Genomic DNA, 18,277 nt, shown 5'->3' on the forward strand with positions numbered 1-18,277 from the left:
GGAAAAACTGCACTACTAATCTTGCAGAGATCGGTATCGTGTTGAATTTGGAATGATATTCTAAATTTATGGCTTCATGCTTGTACCTCTTATCTGGCAATAGAATTTCTATCATAGCCTCTTAGCCAGTTGCTGTTTAGCTAATGCGCTTTGATGGTTATTGCTTCTATTCAATTTTATATTTGTTTTTTCAAATAGAAAACTAAGCACAATATTAGTCCATAATTTGTGTGGCATTAAGAGCGTGTTACTCCTGACCAAGAAAGATTAGTTATGTTCAGAGCCAAGAAATGCATGAATTTAACAAAGGCAATTTCTTTTTAAAAAGACACCAGGCAAATTAATGCTTAAATTACTCTTTAGAGGATTTTTTTTTCCATCTTAGTTAATTCCTTCAATGTGTCCAAGGATTGAATTATGTAGCCTTAAATACAAAAGAAAATAAAAATTGTTTTAGCACATGGCTTTTTAAAAACAACAACACATTCCTATAGTAATTCTAAGTGCAGAGGACTTTACAGCCCATTACTTGTTGCTTATTATTAGGAGATGTTAGCTGTTATCTGTAAATAGCCTTGAGTCTATAATTAGCTCACACTTGCAATCAAATGAAATTGATATGCTTCTATAGATTAATTCGAGCCTAAAAAGCTTAGTAAATGAATTGCTATTACCCTAGCACAGTCCTTTTCTCCATGATCCGTGTTAACAGGAGCAGGGTAGCAAAGCGAATTGAAGCCCAGATTGTTCCCAAACTACATTTTCACTAAAACTTTCACGAGCCTCTTGCACCAAGCCTTTGACCAGATTGCTAGCAAGTAAGAGAGCCAGCTGGCTAGACTCTCTCTCATTTTTTTCCCTCAGAGGGAGGTACAAGGGAGAGCTATGACAGGGCCATAGACTGTAAGCTCGTTGTGGGCAGGGACTGCGTCCGGTTATTGTATTGTACTCTCCCCAGCGGGGGGTACAGAGTTGTGCACACAGTAAGCACTCGATAGATACGACTGACTGACAGACAGGAGGCTCCGGAGGGAGACAAAAGCAAATCAAAGTATATGGATGATTCACAACCTGAAACTTGGGTCGTGCTAGAAAAACAGACCTAGTAGTAGAAATGAATGATGGCGAAAGCTATCTTGTTCATTTTATCTATTTTCCGGGAAACCTCATTCTCTACAATGTGCCATCCAGTGCTTTTCCTAGCCACACTTAACACCAAGAACTCCCAACAAGGCTTTGGGAATCAGAAGGACCAGGTTTCTAATTCCTGCTCCGTGACTTGTCTATGTGACCCTGGGCAAGTCACTACACTTCTGTGCACCTCCATTACCTCATCTGTAAAATGGGGACTGAGACTATGAGCCCCATGTGGGACATGGACGGTGTCTAACCTGATTAACTTGTGTTTACCTCAGTCCTTAGTTCAGTGCCTGGCTCCTAGTAAGTGCTTAACAAGTACCATTAAAAAAAATTCCATATGTGCTAGGAATTAAGAGTTCCAGGACGGATGGGAGTATGTAATTCATCATTTCTAGGCCTAAGGAAAATATTTCCAGAGGAAATGGGGAGATGTGTTGGAATCAGGGCGGCAGTCTAATAGGGAAGCAGGTTAGGGATGACTTCCACAAACTGCATTCCTTTGGGTAGTCAATAATCCTGGTTCCATGACTTAAAATGCACTGAAACTACTGAAATCCCAACTGTTTTATTAAGTTCACCAAAAATGCCAATGGGTTTCAGAGGAATTATTAAGCCCTGTTATAGTGAACTGGCCAAACGGATCACGATATCTAGAGAGTATAAAGGAAAGCAGCATGGCCCAGTGGAAATAGCATGGGCCTGGGAGTCAGAAAAATGACAATAATAATAATAATAATGATAATGATGGTATTTGTTAAGCACTCACTATGTGCCAAGCACTGTTCTAAGCACGGGGGTAGATACGAGGTAATCAGCTTCTCTCATGTGGGGCTCACAGTCTTAATCCCCATTTTACAGATGAGGTAACCCATGCGCAGCGAAGTTAAGTGGCTTGCCGTAGGTCACACAGCAGACAAATGGCGGAGCCAGGATTAGAACACATGTCCTCTGTCTCCCAAACCCTTGCCCTTTCCACTGAGCCATGCTGCTTAAGATCTGGGTTCTAATTCCAGCCCTGCCATTTACCAGCTACGTGATCTTGGGCAAGCCACTTTACTCCTCTGTGCCTCAATTCCCTCATTTGTAAAATGAGGATTCATTACCTCTTCACCCTCCTTCTTACACTGTGAGCCCCATGTGGGACCTGAAAATCTTGTATCTTCCCCAGCGCTTAGCCCAGTGCTTACAGGTATTAATCACTTAACAAATACCAGAATTAGTGTTATATACGCCCAAGTAGAAACAGGCGTAGCCAGCAGAATTTCCAAAATGATAGATTTCATTGTCAGGATAATGTCCCTACTCTTTATAATCCTAATAACAATGTAATATTCTTCCTGATTGGAATGATCCTGTGTAAAATCCCTTAATATATTCATATCAAGTATTACTTAATGGCTGTGCTAACTCCTCCGAGGAATATACTTTTTTCACATCCCCAAATGATCCTTTCGTACAGCTAAATGTGAGTCCTACCACCTGTAAAAGAGTCATTTCTTCACACACATTAGTATCATCTCCTTTTTTGGTTAATATGGCATTTCATCTTAAATCCTGCAAGAGTATTAAACTACTGGAGTGAAGTATTACATTTCCCATTATCTCTAGTAATTGAGTCCAGATTGATTGCCTACGTGAGCTCAGTAACGGGCATATGCCTGAATCAGAATCAAAATGCTCTACTTGGCATCTCCCAAAGTGTTCGCCTTTAGAAGGGTACATTTTGAATAGTTCTCAAAACTCAATTCATCCTATGCAGTATTTTAGATGGGATTAAAATTAATTTAGAGTCTCTGCCAGAATTAGGAGCATTTTAGGTTTCTATAGCACTGTATGAAGGAAATGGCATTTAAAACACTCTCCGACAAAAATTTCAAGTTATTGTAACTGTGGCATGGATGTATCCATTTATAGGATTAGATTAGTTCCTTCCCAAATGAGTTTTGTTAGGGTGGAAACTTTGCCAAGCGCTTGTAATGGGTTAATTATAAGTTATAGTTGATAAGCAATTTGCAAAGGAAGAAATCGTTCCAGATCCTTCTCACCTCACTTGCATTTCGGGAACAAAGGGCTGATAGAAGGAATGATTTCATGCAATATGCGGTTAATTCACCATAATGATTTCCCAATCATATAATGCTCTTTAATAGCAATGAACCGCATCTCCCCAGGGGGTGGGAGCTTCTCACTGCAGATTTCCACTAGAGCCAAGTGTCTGTATCCCTCTGCCCTGTGCTATCCTGGCTTCTCTACGCTGTCTGGGCTCAGAGGGCAGGTTGGTGGATTCTCAAGATTCTCCAGTATCCTGTGGGAATGGTTTTGCTACAGAGTGACTGCCAGGCTGACAGTCACAGGGAAAGCTTTATTAGAGGCAAGCGTTAATAATAATAATAATTACTATTATTATTATTATATTCATTAGGTGCTATGTGTCAAGCACTACAATGACACAAAGTGCTCCCTTCCCCAAATACTAAAACACCAGGAATTTCAGAGATTCCTGCAGGGAGGCAGGATGACCTGTGGGAAAGTGCCCGGAACTGGGAGTCTAGAGACCAGGATTCAAGTTCCAGTTCCACCACTGACCTACTGTGTGACCTTAGGAAGTCGCTTAGCCTCTCTGGGCCGCATCTGAAAAACGGGGATGAAATAGACTGTGAACAACTTGAGGGTGAAGGACACTGTCTGATCTCCTAACACTGGATCTATCCCAACAGTAAACACATAATGATAACTGTTGGGAAACGGCACGACCTAGCAGATAGAGCATAGGTCTGGGAGTCAGAAGGCTCCGCCACTTGTCGCCTGTGTGGCTTTGGACAAGTAGCTTCACTTCTGTGTGCCTCAGTTACCTCATCTGTAAAATGAGGATGAAGACTGTGAGCCCCATGTGGGTCGTGGACTTGTGTCCAAACTGATTAACTTGTATCTACCCTAATGCTTAGTACTGGGCCTGGCACAGAGCACTTATCACATAACCTTAAAAAATATGTGGTATTTGTTAGGCACTTACTCTGTGGTAAGCATTGGAGTAGATACAGTATATACATATATCAGACATAGTATATGTCCTTCATGGGGCTTATAGTCTGCCTGATTAACTTGCTTCTACCCCAACACTCAGAGAAGTGCTTCACAGATAGAGAGTGGGTATTTCCCAATTTAAAGAAACTGTGGTACAGAAAACTTAAATGACTTACCCAGGGTCACACAGCAGGCCAAAGCCTGAACTGGATTAGAATCCTTTGATTTTGACTTAGAACTTTGACTCCCAAGCCCGTGCCCTTTCCACTAGATCACGCTGCTTCTGACTAGGCCGTGCCCTACTTAGTAAGCACTTCATAAGTGTTCTTCTTCTTACTATTATATGGTTTGGGGTAACTAACCCAAATCATTCCTTATCTGGGAAATTCCCAAACTAAGGGCCACTATGGGAACCTCTCGTGGCACTGGTATCATTAGAGAAGCGGTGCGGTCTAGTGGAAAGAGCCTGGGCCTGGGAGTCAGAGGACCTGGGTTCTAATCCCAGATCCACCACTGGCCTGCTGTGGACCTTGGGCATGCGCCTCAGTTCCTTCATCTGCAGAAGGGGGATTCAGTACCTGTCCTCCTTCCTACTTAGACTGAGAGCCCCATGAGGAACCTGGCTCTCTTGTATCTACTCCAGCGCTCAGCACATAGTAAGCATTTAACAAAAACCAAAATAATAAATAGTTATTATTATTTTAAAACTACAATGATAATAATTATCAGCTAATTATCAATAATAATAATCAGATTGGGTGATATGGTATCTTTGTAGGTAATGCCCATATAATATTCAACCCACACCGCTTACTGGCCTTCTCAGGAATTCAAATATTTCCCTCAGGATAATCCAGTTTACCTCTCCGGCGACGTCTTCTCTGTCCTTTGGAACTTGCTCCAGTCTCTCTTAGAGGTATTTTTTCTGTAGTCGATGATCAGAAACTAGTATTGACCAGCTGACTACAAAAATGACAAGGCCCTTAAATATTTTTTTTTTAATTTCGCCACCTTGAAATCGTCAAAATAGATACATTTTCTTCTCGTGTACGGAACATAAATCAAAGGAATGATACCAATTTCAAGGAGAATCCTATTAAATGTTATGTTCATGCACATTTAAGTGAGTTGGAGCAATATATTACGGTTTATTACAACTACCTAGTAAAATAGTAGCATAGTAAAATCTAAACTGAAAGAGCCACCGGGCGTACAGAAGTAGCTTAATGTATTAGGGAAAGACATGAAGAGCTGTAAGAGTTTATGTGGCAGTTAAAAGAGTTGGTTCCTACTATTAAAAGCCAGTCATTTGGGATTCTACTGGCAATTGAAGGCATTGATTCATCTTTTAAATCATTGCCATCTGAAGGGAGTAGATTGCCCCTCAACTATTTTACATATTTGTAGAAAACTACCATTTCTTTACCTGAATCCCCTTTCCCTCTTCCCCAACTGTACCTACTTTGTACACTGACCTTGGGCAAGTTACTTCACTTTTCTGTGCCTCAGTTACCTCATTTGTAAAATGGGGATTAAGACTGTGAGCCTGTGCCTGTAAGATGGAGATTCAATACCTGTTCTCCCTTCTACTTAAACTGTGAGCCCCCCTGTGGGACCTGATTATCTTCAATCTGCCCCAGTGCTTTTACACTGCTTGGCAAGCACTTCACAAATAACACAGGTGGTGTTATTATCATTATCATCATCATCACCACACTTGGGCAAAATTCACCTTGATTTCAGAAGGGAGTTGATGTCCTTGACAGGGTCCCTTGGGAAACGTTATACTTAGATCTCTTTCTTTACTCCTTTCTTTCTAACTTCATTTTGTGCTTTGGTTCACCTAGATTTTTTTTTACTATTTTCTCAGGGTAAAAAATTGTGGGAATTTAAATTCTGATGAACTCTATTGGTCAGTTTCCGAATCAGCTAGTGTGAATGTTTCTGATTAATCATCAATATTGCAGTCACACTTTCTAAGGTGCCATCAGTGAGTAAACTGTCCATTATATGACAGATCGAATAAATCAAAACAACTAAGGTCTAACTGACCAAAATCCATAGTTTCCATATATCCTGGAAGTCAAAATCAGTCCAGCAGAAATTCCAGCCACGATTAAAAAGTCATAGAGACCCTGATGGATAGTTATTTTACCTGGTTTTAAATTTTTCAGAGCTTATCTTTAACACTCTCTCTAACTTCATGAAGACAAACAAAATCTTTGGGGACAGCATTTTGGGCCAGATGTCAGAGTTTTGACTGAAAAGTATTGTCTCAGGTAGAGCTAAGGAACCAATCAATAGTATCAGTACAGCGATTTGCACCGAACACTGTACTGTGCTTCGGGAGAGTGCAAAAGAGTTAGGAGGCATGCTCTCTACCTTCAGAGAGTTTGCAATTTAATGAGGAAATCAGGAACACTTGTCCAAAATCACCTCAGAAATGACACTTAGAACTGCAGCAAATATGGCTTAAGGAAAGATATGACAGGAGACTCCCCTCCGCCCCCAATCTGGGTGAAAAATGTGAGAGAGTCTCTCTCGAATATCAGTTCACTTTGTTGGGAAATCAAACTTGCCATTTCTTGAGACAAATATCTTTGTAAATATGATCCACTGCCAGAGGCAGGTTAACACAGGTAAATCCAATTATAGAATGTATTGGGTAGCTTATCCATCCTCGTGACCTACCAGTTTATTCCGAGGAACTTCTAGACATCTGCCTAGAGTTAGATGATTCTACCCCAGAAACGGACTGAAAAATCCAGGCTTCAAAATCCACTTTTGCCTCCGTTATTTGGACATTTCAGGCACATGGCACTCTGCAGGGCTTGAAAAATCCAGATAAGTCCAGTGGGTATGTGTGTGTATATAGACCTCATGGCAAGGTACATTGGGAGTTGGAAGAATAACTGTGTTCTAAAACATTACAGTATGGTCATATTATTCTATTTTTTTATACGGGGGTGGGGCGGGGATTTGTTAAGCACTTACCATGTGCCCGGCACTGTACTGAGCGCCGAGGTAGATAGAAATTGATTAGGTTGGACACAGAGTCTATGTCCCACTTGGGGTTCCCAATCTTAATTCCCATTTTACAAATGCAATAGCTGAGGCACTGAGGAATTAAGTGACTTGAGTGATTTTCTGTGGATTGGAAAATGAGAAACGCACTGGTTTTGTATATTTGCTCTTAACATTGCTAATCCTCCTTATTCTTGCAAATAATTTCCTTTTTGCTTTTTGCCAGCCATTTTTTTTCAACCTGTTTTCCAACTATACTCAGATATCCAGGCTAGAATAGGGTAACATTAGAAAATCCCATGAATGGTTAGCCATTCTGAGATCTTTTTAGTCAGTCAATTACTATGTGCAGAGCACTGTTCTAAGAGCTGGGGTAGATACAAGGTAATCAGGACATCCCACGTGAGGCTCAGTCTTCAACCCCATTTTACAGATGAGGTAACTGAGGCACAGAGAAGTGAAGTGACTTGCCCACAGTCACACAGCTGACAAGTGGCAGATCTGGGATTCGAACCCATGACCTCTGACTTGCAACCCCAGGCTCTTTCCATTGAGCCACACTGCTAACTTTAGGAAAACTTAATAACTTTAAAACTTTGATATGCAGTCACTGTGAAGAGAATGTATGACAGCAGAATAACCAAGCAGTTTCTGCTTGGAGAACTGCAAGGGGGCACAGAGGAGTCTGGAGGGCCGAAAAAAACCCCCCAAAAATAAATTTAAATCCCTAATGAGGCCTTTACTACAATGTGTTTGTAGAATTTTCAGAAGCAGTAAATAGTCATGCACAACCAGATTAGAGTTAAATTAACCTTACCTATGTCAAACGGGTCTGGGTAAACAAATGAAAGTGTGTTTCCTCATCACCAGGCTACAATAATTTGATGGTGGTGTAATAACTGAAGTTCGCGGCAACTCTCGCTTAATAGTGAAAGTAGATACAATTATGTCTAGTGAAAATGGTTGGAATGAGTCCAAAATTTTCTTCCAATGTGTTGGAAAATGATCCCTGCAGTCTGCTTGATGTACCAGAAAATGTACTAATCAAAAAAGTTACTACATTAGCATATAACATCTACTACCTATCTGTGATGTACCTGATCATAGGGGAAAAATGTGTATAATGTGGCCGATTACACTTAGGGATGGGTGAACTCATTGTCATTAAAAAGAATAGTTAACCCTCAACTTACTTTGCAAAGATGGTCTAAGATTAGCAACAGGAGAATGAGTTTCTTATAATGGGAAAGAAATATCAGAAACATTTTGAAAGGTGCAGAAGCTTTTAAAAAACAACAATTTATTAAGCACTTATTTTGTGCCAGGCACTGTACAAAGTGTTGGAGTAGATACCAGGTAATCAGCTTAAACAGAGCCCATGTCCCACATGGGGCTTACTGTCCTAATTGCCATTTTACAGATGATTGTAACTCAGGCCCAGAGAAGTCAAGTGACTTACCCAAGGTCACAGAGCAGACCAGGGGCGGAACCAGGATCAGATCTCACGTCCTACGACTCTCAGGCTCATGCTCTATCTGATAGGCCAAGCTGCTTGAGAAGCAGAGCGCTGTCCTGAATGTTTGGGCGAATACAATACAACGGAATTAGCAGCCACGTTCCCTGTCCATCCAGCAATGCAGTCTTGAAGTCAAACACAAGAGTGTTTTTTCTTTCAAGGCAGGATTAGCTGGGTGCCCTTCATTTTGACTGGGAGAAGTGGGTCTGGTGTGAAGAGTTCAGTGAAGATAGATGATCACTCTAGGTCTCTTCTAGTTCCAAGAGTTACCCGACTGCTAAAGCCCCATTACGATGAAGGATAGCGATTCAGAATCAGGACGGAACGTGAGCTTTAATGGAAATGAATCACTCCACCTCCCCTTAAAGAAAGTTTAGTCTTCATCACCTCATCTCCAAAATTAAGGGGAAATACTCAGAGAGAACCGGTTGAATGGTTTTCATCAAGCTGGGGATTATGAGGCAGGCCATTAACTCGGAAAGAAAAAGATTTGTGATAGATATAAAATCCGTAGATCAATTCTCAGCAGGCAGAGGACAGGTAGTAGAAACCAGTAATTGGTGCTGTGCTTCATTGATAAGAGCTAATTAGCTTCATGCCAACCCCCACCCCTTGCTTTCACCACCCCCATGAAAGAAGAATGGGCAGGTCCTGTCGTCTTGAAGATTTTCGTGGTTAACCAGACACTGGCAGGAAAGAATGGCCTCTCACTAGGGCAAAGGCGAAGAAAAGGGATCTCTCTTTGAACTGCTCCACCCGGAGTCCCTGAAAACCAGTTCTTTTTTGACTTTTTCATCCCCACCTCCTGGAGTCTGAGGTACACCTCACTGCCGTGGGGAGGGGCTTAAACCTTCAGAAGTTACGGAATACCTGAAGAGGTGATGCCATCACTACTGAAGGTTTCTGCCTGAAAAGCCGCCCAGGACATTACATGAAGTGGGCAGAATCCTGAAAACAGCTGGCGACACAGGTCGGGGAGTGTCACAGCAGCGATCGAGGCTGCTACCCTGGAAACCGGTCTCCCGGCCCATAACGCTGTGGTACCGGATTGGCATTACGTTAGCCGTTATGGCCAGAAATGAGTTTTGTCCCCCCTAAATTGTTGCACCAACTTCAAAAGGGACTGCGTGCCTCGTTATCCTACTCACTTTCTACATTTCTGTTGTACTCTCCCGAGTGATTGGTACGATGCTCTGTACATCGTAAGCACTGAGTAAATACCATTGATAGATCGATCGATCGATCTACTAGCCCAGGGGGAAAATGACAGGCAGGAACGAGACGGTATAAGGGGCCGTGGGCACAGCAGCATCACTGAAATCAATGTCTCTAAGCAGGAGAGAGCTCCTCGACTCCTTGGAACTAGACCAAAGATCATCCATCATTTTCTCATGTTAGACTCCATCATCATTTGTCCCTGGAAGAAAGTCTCCAAGGGGATTCCAGTCATAGAAACTCGAGTCACTGGTTCACGTTTCCCTCCCACTGATTTAAAATCATTCAGTGACTCAGTGGTATTTACTCAGCGCTTACTGTGAGCAGAACACTGCCCCGAGTCCTTGGGAGAGTACAGTGCAATTAAGGGGGTAGACATGTTCGCCTCCCACAAAGAAAGAGCTCACAGAAGCAAGAGGGACACTGAAACAAGTAAAATCATTATGAAAATGTACATAAGGGATGCGGGGCGGAGGGTGGGGTCAGTAACAAGTGCTTAAAGGGGAAGGATCCGAGATGGATGGGCAGCCAGTGGAGGTTGTTGAAAAGGGGGGAGACCTGGGCTGAATGGCTTTTCAGAAAAATGATCTGGGCAGCAGAGTCAAGTAAAGACCGGAGTGGGAAAAGACAGGAGGAAGGGAGGTGAGCAAGAGGGCTGATGCAGCAGTCGAGGCGGGATGTAAGAAGTGCTTGGATCAGCGTTGCAGGCCTCAGCGACGGGGGTGTGAAAACGTACCACCCGGTCGTGGAACCGTGGTGTCGTCTACAGTGATGGGAAAGAAGGGGAGGGCACGGTCCAAGTGGGAAGATGAGTGGTTTTGTTCAGACGTGTTTAGTTTGAGGTATCGGTGGGAATTCCAGGTAGAGATGCAGAAGGGGAACGAGGTCAGGGCCGCAAGTGTAGTTGTGGTTAAGGACGATGGCCCCCTGATGGAGTGGGGACTCTGCGGGCTGCATTTGGTTCATGCTGGGAAAGGCGAGGGCGTATGGAGGGAGGGGACGGCCTGAGGGGTAGGAAGGGGTTGGATGGGAGTGAGGTGTCCTTCCTATTTCTCATTTGGCAGATTCCTTTGTCTCAGAGATATGTGCATCAGAATATTTCCCCCCTTTAGGTGTGAGGCTGAACGTCATCTCATTATTTCTAATCTTGTTGAACTTATTATTTCCATTTACGAACCCATTCGGATTAACTAACCCTGTGCCCGTGTCCAATTTTTTGTTACCTGCACGTATTGGCACTCCATTATTACTCACAAAATTGCACCTTCTATATCGGGAATTTTTCTCTGCCAGTCTACTCGACACCTCCTCAAATGGATAAGCGGTTTCTTTGTTTACCTTCTTTCAGCCAATTCTCCGTGTATTTGTATCCAAGCCAATTTGGATTAATGCTTTAATTATTGTGAGACAGAGGAACTGCTTTTCTAATTAAAAATGCTAATCAAACTGTCCAGCTTAATAAAGATTTGGACTCTTAAATTTTGTTCTATTATTTTATTCATTAATGAGTTGACATTCATTTACTTGACCATTTCTGAAGAAGATAGTCTTCACAACTTTTTCTCTGATTGAACTGGAGCTGAGGTGGAACTTTCTCATCATGTCTTTGTAAATGTTAACTACCAGAAAATGGTCAGAGGAGAAACAATGGAGTGCTGTGAGCAACGTGTCTACCAACGAGAAGGACTGTGGCCTAGTGGATAGAGCCTGGGCTTGGGAGTCAGAAGGATCTGGGTTCTAATCCCAGCTCTGGCACTCGTCTGCTGGGTGAACTTGGGCAAGTCATTTCACTTCCCTGGGCCTCAGTCACCTCATCTGTAAAATGGGGATTAAGACTGTGAGCCCCACGTGGGACATGGACTTTGTCCAACCTGATTACGTCGTGTGTACCCCAGCGCTTAGAAGAGTGCTTGACGCAGAGCAGGCACTTAATAAATGCCGTCATTATTATTATTATTACCAACTCTGTTGTGTCGTACTACCCTAAATGCTTAGTAGAGCACTCTGCACACATTAAGCGTTCAATAAATACCATTGATTGATTGCTTTCCCAGAGGCCATTAGGACATTGTGGAAAGAGTCTCTCTTCCCTGCTCCACTATAAGCCGAGTAAGCGAGTTCCCGGTGTAGTTATCAAAGGGATTTTGGACTGAGGAAAAGGCTCCGTTTGTGGCCACCCTGCCCGCTGCTGGTAACTGTCTCTTCTTTTTGTTGCACACCTAGGACTCTGCCAGAAGAAAACCTCCGTGGTGGTGCCGGTTCCCAAACTCCTGCTCTGGAGGTGGTTCTAAGGTACGTGGGTCCTCCCGCTGCTTCCCCCTCTAGGCAAGGGAAGCTTCGGGTGTGGAGTCCTCTAGACTCTAAGCTCCTTGTGGACAGGGAACATGCAATAATAATAATAATAACTGTGGTATTTGTTAAGCACTTACTGTGTGCCAGGCACTGAATTAAGCACTGGGGTAGATACAAGGTAATCAGGTTGGACACAGTCCCTGACCCACATTCATTCATTCATTCATTCATTCGTATTTATTGAGCGCTTACTGTGGGCAGAGCACTGTACTAAGCACTTGGAAAGTACAATTCAGCAACAGAGAGAGACAGTTCCTGCCCACAACGGGCTCACAGTCTAGAAGTGGGGAGAGAGACATGGAAACAAATAAGCAGGCACCAATAGCATCAGTATAAATAAGTAGAATTATAGCTGTATATACACATCAAAACAAGTAAACAGGCACTAATATAAATAAATAAAATTATTTAATTCTATAATTCAGTAATGAATAAAAGAATTATAGATATGTACATATATACACGAGTGATGTGGGGCACGGGGTTGCCAGTCTTAATCCCCAATTTACAGACGAGTGAACCGAGGCACAGAGAAGTGAAGGGACTTGCCCACGGTTACACAGCAGACAAGTGGTGTTGCCGGGGATTAGGAACACGTGCACGGCTTTCACATCAGCCCCACCGCCATCCTCACTGCACTAATATAACAATTTCACCTGACAGTTCGGATCTATTTTACACATAGTTTGAAATCAGTCTTGTCTGTCACACACTGAAGGGCAAATAGAGACATGCTCCGACCATGGAGAAATGATGTGCTTTTCATATCTGCTTACGGCACCTTTTAATGTGAATTTGAGACAAAAATACCGAGGATACTGAAATCCTTGGACAATCTAGAAAGATCACTTCACCCAGAGCGTGAAGCAAAAGTAGGTAGTTTAATTTGATCTCATTTGACTTCCCTCGCCCCCACAGTGAAGCAAGTCGATCAATACTATTTTAGTCCTGCATAGATCGCTTGTCTGCCATGTGACCTGGACAAGTCACTTAACTTCTCTGTGACTCAGTTCCCTCACCTGCAAAATGGGGATTCAATACCTGATCTCCCTCCCACTTAGACAGTGAGCCCCATGTGCGACGTGATTATCATGTATCTCCCCCAGCCCTTTGTACATGGTTTGGCATACAGTAGGCACTTAACAAGTACCAGAATTATTATTATTATTATTATCATTATAATACACTTGGGAGACTGCAGTAGAGTTAGAAGATGTAACCCTTGCCCTTTAGGTGATTGCAGGCTAGCAGCTTTCCTCACAAGGACGGGGTGGGAGCGGGGGAGAAAAGGACAAAATTCCAGGTCCACACCCCACCATCTGGAAATGTCACATTCAGATTTGGACTTTGGCGTAGCAGGGCAGAAGAAACACCCAAGATAAGGAAGCTGAATATTAGAAGCTTGTTCAAGCAGATGAACTTGTCGAGATAAACTGCAGCTCCTGAAAAGCTGTAGGCACTGCATGAAAGGCTCGTAGGACGGATTGTTTCGATCATGGCCGGCACACAGATCCTCAGCTCAGATCCTAGATTACACAGTCAAAGGGAAGGAGGATCGGGTTTCAGGAAAGGCCCTGCATCATTATGAAAACCCTTTCTCCTTCACCATCCTGCAGGTTATTTACATCCCAGTCAGAGAAAGCAGAGAGGATATTTCCTTTTTACACAGAACGATATATGAATTTACTGGGCATTAAGGGTGGCTATTTGAACGAACATGGAATGGAATAATATTTCATATTTTGAGTATGTGTAAATATAGCCACGAATCAGTCGCCTTTATTGAGCACACTGTGCGAAGAGCACTCTACTAAGTGCTTGGGAGAGTACAATGTAACAGAATTAGCAGACTTATTATTCCCTGCCCTCAGTGAGCTTACAGTCTACTGGGGGAGACAGACATTAATATAGATAAATAATTTATACTATGTAATTTAAAGATGTGTACGTAAGTCCTGTGGGGCTGAGGGTGGGGTGAATATCAAATGCCCAAAGGTCACAGATCCAAGTCCACAGACGCCGCCGAAGGGAGACGGAGCCAGGGAAAAGAGGGCTTCATCGGGGAAGGCCTCTTGGAGGAGATGTGACCGTAAGAATACTTTGAAGGTGGGGAGGGGTCTGGTGTATAGGAAGGGAGAGGGAGTTCCAGGCTCGGGGGAGGATGTGGGAAAGGGGGTGGGAAATGGCTGTATACTGATCATTGCACTGAGTGGTTGGGAGAGTATAAGAGAATAAGTAGACAAGAGCCCTGTCCTCTGAAAGCACCCAGCAGTTTTTTAGGGTGGCTACATTCAGTCGAGGAAGCAGAATGGACACATAGTGGATGCTGGCCACGAAGTACTGGACAACCCCCTCAAAAGCTCGTGGTGGGCAGCGATGTATCTGTTTGTTGTTGTCTTGTAGTCCCCCAAGTGCTTAGTACAGTGCTTTGCCTGCAGTAAGCGCTCAGTAAATACAACTGAAGGATGGGGAAAGCTAAGCAAGAGCCTAGGTAAGCATTGAGTCCAGGAAGCAATAAAGGTATAAAGATATGTACACTCATGTAGTGAAGTTGGTATTTCTTAACCACTTACTATGTGCCAGACACTGTACTAAGCGCTGTGGTAGATACAAATCAGGTTGGATACAGTCCCTGCACCACATGGGGCTCAGAGTCTTCAGCTCCAGTTTACAGATGAGGTAACTGAGACCCGGAGAAGCAAAGCAAAGTCCAAGGTCAGCCACCAGACAAGTGGCAGAGCCGAGATTAGAACCCAGGTCCTTCTGACTCCCAGGCCCATGCTGTATCCTCTAGGCCATGTTACATAGAAGTGCTTAGGTGAGATTGGAAGTGCTGAAGTGGCTGTAGGATGGGGAAAATGTGGTGGGGAGACGAGCCATTAACGAGGGAAGACTTGTAAGAGGAAATGTGTTTTCGGAAGGTCTTGGAAGTTGGGGAGGGCAGTGGTTTGCTGGACGTGAAGGGAGTTCCAAGGAGCGAACAAGAGAGTGGCAGCAAAAGAGGGAGAAATGAGGCTTAGTGAGTAGGTTGGCTTGAGAAGAGTGGTGCATGTGAATTGGCTTGAAATGAGAAAGGAATGAGGATAAGTAGAGCAGTCAAGCAGGTGGAGCTCCTTGACTGCAGGGATTGTGTCTACCAACTCTTATTATACTCTCCCAAATGCTAAGTATGGGGCTCTGCACCCAGTAAGTACTCATTAAATATCACTGATCGAACGACAGGGTCTGGAGTGTCTACCTGTTGTGAAGTGGAATGAGAAAGCACTGGAGTTTTTTTAAGGAGTTAAGGAGTTGTGTTCAGAACGAGGTTTTAGAAAAATGATCCCGGCCACAGAAACAAGTTGAGAATGGAGCCGGGAGAGAGTAGAACCCGGGAGTTCGGCCTCTTCGGCCCTTGGATTCTCACAACACACAATGCCACTTCCCCTACCTATAATGTATTTTCATATCTGTCCCTCATTCTAGATTATAAACTCCTTGAGGGTAGGGGTGCTGTATTGTACTCTAAAGCACGTAGTACACTGGTCTACACACAGTAAGCGCTCAGTAAATACTAGTGATTGATTGATTGATGCAAGAATAAAATCCACGCCCTTATTCAGGGTTTATCGACTTGGCCCAAAATAATTTAACCTCATCAGCGAGCCTGAAATCTAGCAATTCCTAAAATGTACGACAGCCCTAAAAAATGCATCCAGATCTTAAGATTAAGCCAAAATCATATGACAGGGTCCATCAGATTCAGAGGGCCTTCAATATGCCCTTCCCCATCACTATCAAATCGAATTAAAGCAGGGCTGTTTACCAGTTCGAATCTTGCTCGACTTATGTTCCGCAGGCATGACCACTGGCTGAACGAGGAATGTGAAAGCTGCTGTCGGGAAGAAAACTTTGATCCTCAAGGAAACGTGACTCAACGGACTAAGAACATCGTCAAGAATCCTCTAGTCGGTCAGACCTAAAGAGATGAAGGTTAGTACTAGTCGGCATTAACTGCCACCTTAATTTGACTGTCTAAGCCTGATCCTTGGAGCGTCCAGAGTGGGAAATCTAGAATCAACGGGCAGTCGGTCGAACCCTGGAGAGGCGTTTCTTCAGACGGTTGAGGATGGGCATCAGTGGAGTTCTGAGGGCCAGATGGGATGGGGGTGGATATTTTAGACTCTGGTGAGCGGCATTCTGAGCTGTATTTATCTAAATTGAAAGTGAATGCTGAATGTGGGTATGATGTGGGAAAGCATCTGAGAACAGGCAGATGGAATGGGGGAGGGAAATAATTGCCAGAAACTTGAGCATAAGTTAAACTCACTTTTTGTCAGTTAGTTATTAAAACAGACTAAAATTGGAAACACCCAGTGGCAAAGAAAACTTTTCAGTAATTCCATTCACGCTTTAAGCCATCCTGTCGGACAGTTCATATAAAACTTGGACTGTGAGCCCCATGCAGGACAGGGACTGTGTCCCACCTAATCAACCTGTAGCTCTCCCAGTCTCAATCTCAGTACTAATGTGTCTTAATTTTAAACAACTCTGACGTTGTGGTCTGCTGATAGCATGAAATCATCAATCAGTGCTATTTATTGAGCACTTACGGGGGGCAAGACCCTGTACTAAATATTTGGGAGAGTACGATAGGGTTGGTAGATCCAATCCTTGACCCCAAGGAACTTAATCAAAAGCATCAACTGAGGGCCAATGGCGTGCACTTGAAAGACATATAACTGAGTAAAAGATATGTCTCTGGACTATGAGGAAACACAATTTTCTGAGGGAGAAGAGTACAAATTACCAGATGAACAATAGGTAAAAGAATCAGAGTATAAATAAATGGCAAAAAAAAAAATACCTAGGCAAGTAAATGAATAAATCAGTAGCAAATAGCTTGACACAGAGTAAGTGCTCAAAAGTTTAATATTGATAATAATGACAACAATAATCCAAATAGAAGTGGCATATGAAACTTCCCCCTGCTCTTATCCTGTCCTCTGTACTCTCCTCTGCCCCACCCAAGGATTTCCCAAACAATGCATACATAAAATCTGAATGTGCAGCTTCACATTACCTCCCACGGTTCTCTCCCCTGCTTGAAAAAAATGAAAAATACCAATTTTTTATTCTTTGAGAATCCATCAAAGTCTACGCCATTCATATTTGATCTCACTGACACACGTCCAGTCAGAATGCAAAGCCACATGCCTTAGGCTAATGAAAAAATGTGTATTTTTTTTTCCCGATGATGCCGTTACTACCTACGAGCAACGAGAACTGACTTTATTTTACTGTTGAACCCCAGGCAGTAATGACAGGAGGGCGAGAAAATCTGATCTTCCCACAAATGAAATGGAAAAAAGAAAAAAAAAAGATGAACAGGCTTAGAAAATGTTGTCACATCTGTTCTCGATATTCCTTTCTTTTCCTATTTAGATGTTTATGGCAATGAAATCTCATCTTCACAGCCTAATTTTACTGCCCTTCTCCATGCCATAGCTTCGGAATGTCAAAACATTGAGTTGCAGACCTGCCAAAACAAAGCAACAGAACACATAATGGCTAATTTAACTCCAAGTATAACTTTAAATTCCAATTCCATTTATTCTTCAGGCCACTCCAACACATCAGCCATCCCGATTTAGCGGTTACTGTTGAGATGAATAAAGGACACAAGCAACAAAACTATTCCAAGGGGATGGTTTGTCATTTTGCGTTTTCTTTTATTGCGTCTGTTAAGTGCTTATGGTGTGCCAAGCACTGTTCTAAGCACTGGGGTAAATACAAGGTAATCAGGTTGAACACTGTCCCTGTCCCACATGGGGCCCACAATCTTAATCCTCGTTTTACAGCTGAGGGAACTGAGTCACAGAGAAGTTAAGTGACTTGCCCAAGGTCAAAACAACAGACAGCTGGTAGGGTCAGGATTAGAACCCAGGACCTCTTGACTCCCTGGTCCACGTTCTTCCATCAGACCACACTGCCTCTCTAGGCCACGCTGCCTCTCGTTCTTTAGAT

At 43.1% G+C, this 18,277-nt stretch overlaps 1 long non-coding RNA gene across 1 annotated transcript in view; it reads left to right on the forward strand.

Moving 5' to 3' along the window:
• The window catches only part of LOC114817053, a 29,203-nt gene extending 11,248 nt beyond the window's left edge, over positions 1 to 17,955 (forward strand). The window contains exons 4-6 of the long non-coding RNA XR_003764891.2: positions 12,143 to 12,211; positions 16,110 to 16,243; positions 17,873 to 17,955. This is a non-coding gene — a long non-coding RNA (uncharacterized LOC114817053). The remainder of the gene's footprint in view (positions 1 to 12,142; positions 12,212 to 16,109; positions 16,244 to 17,872) is intronic.
• The last annotated feature ends 322 nt before the right edge of the window (positions 17,956 to 18,277 follow it).

The sequence above is a fragment of the Ornithorhynchus anatinus genome, chromosome 15 (genome assembly GCF_004115215.2).
Source record: "Ornithorhynchus anatinus isolate Pmale09 chromosome 15, mOrnAna1.pri.v4, whole genome shotgun sequence".
NCBI classification, from domain to species: domain Eukaryota; kingdom Metazoa; phylum Chordata; class Mammalia; order Monotremata; family Ornithorhynchidae; genus Ornithorhynchus; species Ornithorhynchus anatinus.